Genomic DNA, 2,500 nt, shown 5'->3' on the forward strand with positions numbered 1-2,500 from the left:
CTTGGAATTGCTCATCATCCAATGCATTCCGAGAAAGTGAGTGTAGGCGAGGCTAAGGATGGCTTGCCTTGCCTTGCCTTGCATTGGCATGCCATGCCCAAGTTGTGGCCTACACCAAGCCATTCAAGCCATGCGTTGCCTTACCTTGGAATTGCTCATCATCCAATGCATTCCGAGAAAGTGAGTGTAGGCGAGGCTAAGGATGGCTTGCCTCGCCTTGCCTTGGCATGCCGTGCCCATGATGTGGCCTTGACCAAGCCATTCAAGCCATGCGTTGCCTTCGCCTTGGCATGCCGTGGCCTTACCTCGCCATGCGATGCATTCCGACAAAGTGACGCGAAGCGGAAGCCTATCATGGCGTAAAAATGTCGACAAAATTTTTCGACATTTGAATAATGGGGTTTGACAAGGTTTGAAAAATTCAATACAAATGGTAGGCTTGAATGTCGACAAAGTGACGCGAAGCGGAAGCCTACCACGGCGTAAAAATGTCGACAGATTTTTTCGGACCTTGTCCTGCCATGGGCTGCGCGCAGCATGCCGGCAGCCTGTGCGCAGCGTGCGCACAGCATGTCGGCAGCGTGCGCACAGCATGCCGGCAGCGTGCGCGCACCATGCCGGCAGCCTGTCGACAGAATTTTTCGAAACTTGTCCTGCCATGCGCGCGCGCAGCTTGCTTGCAGCGTGCTGATTCTGTCGACAGTGAGGCTAGCGAAAGTTGTCCTGCCATGGCGTGCGCGCAGCCTGTGCGCGCAGCTTGCGCATCTGTCGACAGTGAGGCTAGCGAAACTTGTCCTGCCATGGCATGCGCGGCGCCTGCGCGCAGCCTGCGCGCAGCATGCGCACAACATGCGCGCAGGCTGTGCGCAGCGTGCGCGGAGCTTGCGTGCAGCTTGCGCATCTGTCGACAGTGAGGCTAGCGAAACTTGTCCTGCCATGGCATGCGCGCAGCGTGCGCGCAGTCTGTGCGCAGCATGCGCGCAGCCTGTGCGCAGCGTGCGCGCAGCTTGCGCATCTGTCGACAGTGAGGCTAGCGAAACTTGTCCTGCCATGGCATGCGCGCAGGCTGCGCGCAGCATGCGCGCAGCCTGCGCGCAGCATGTGCGCAGCATGCCGGCAGCATGGTTCCAGGTTTTTTCAAATGTCGACAGAATTTTTCAAATCTTGTCAAACCCCGTTTTTATTGAAATTTCCTCGCACAATAAGCTCCCCATAAGTAGTCTATGATTTTTAGGACCTTCTCCAACTTACAAAACTAAAAAATTCCTCCCGGATTTGTTTTAATGATTTTTTCAATTTTACGACTTCTAAAAATAATAAAAAATACTTCCCGACTTCAAAAATTTATGAAACTTTTTCCCATCATAGATTGCATGTTTCTTAGTATCCCTGCAAAAAATCACGTCCAAATACCTTGTATTGAATTATTTAGAGCCCATTATGACTCCTCGCGCATAGGTGATGTCTCTTCCTGTCAAAGGGCTAAATGCATAAAATGCTATATAGGGGGGTGTGTGTTGCCTGCATATGCATGGCAGCCCATGCCTTCCTAGCTGCAGCCCCCTTCCCCCACGCCACACCCATGTCATGTTGCCTCGATATGTTGCCTCGGTATTATGGGTTTGGTGTCGGGGTCGGGGGGCTGCCACCCATGGCGGTGGTGGCCGGAATCCGGCCGCCGCCACCATGCCGCCGCCATGGGTGAGGGAGGAAAAAAAAGGCGTGGAAAGTTGCGAAATGGGGTTGTCTAGGCTTTTTTTTGGCATGGGAGAGCATGGAGTGCTAGGAACTCCTTCTCAAATGCACGGGCATGTCGACCACAACCTCATTTCGCAACAACAACCACCCGTGTGGGGTGGCGGTGGGTGGATAGTCGCGGATTGGGGCTTGCCAAGCCAATGTTTTCAAAAAATTTCATCAAAATTAAAAACAAATGTTTTGTTGCCTTCGGATTTGTGGGCGAGCGGCGAGTCGGAGTGGAGCCGGTAAAGTTTAACCTCGGTGTGCACGGTTGTTTTTAGAAACTCAATCCAATGCCGGGGACGTTGAAAGTGACGCTCTTATGAGTTGCAAACCCGCAAGATTTAAAGAACCTTTTCAAAACAATTTCAAACCAACAAGATTTAAAAACAGAAATTTTCATCAAAATGAAAAACAAATGTTTTGTTGCCTTCGGACTAGTGGGCGAGCGGCGAGTCGGAGTGGAGCCGGTAAAGTTTAACCTCGGTGTGCACGGTTGTTTTTAGAAACTCAATCCAATGCCGGGGACGTTGAAAGTGACGCTCTTATGAGTTGCAAACCCACTAGATTTAAAGAACCTTTTCAAAACAATTTCAAACCAACAAAATTAAAAACAAATGTTTCGTTGCAAACAAATTGTGGGCGAGCGGCGAGTCGGAGTGGAGCCGGTAAAGTTTAACCTCGGTGTGCACGGTTGTTTTTAGAAACTCAATCCAATACCGGGGACGTTGAAAGTGACGCTCTTATGAGTTGCAAACCC

This window comes from Prunus avium, unplaced genomic scaffold (assembly GCF_965620075.1).
Source record: "Prunus avium unplaced genomic scaffold, drPruAviu1.hap1.1 HAP1_SCAFFOLD_173, whole genome shotgun sequence".
Lineage (NCBI taxonomy): Eukaryota > Viridiplantae > Streptophyta > Magnoliopsida > Rosales > Rosaceae > Prunus > Prunus avium.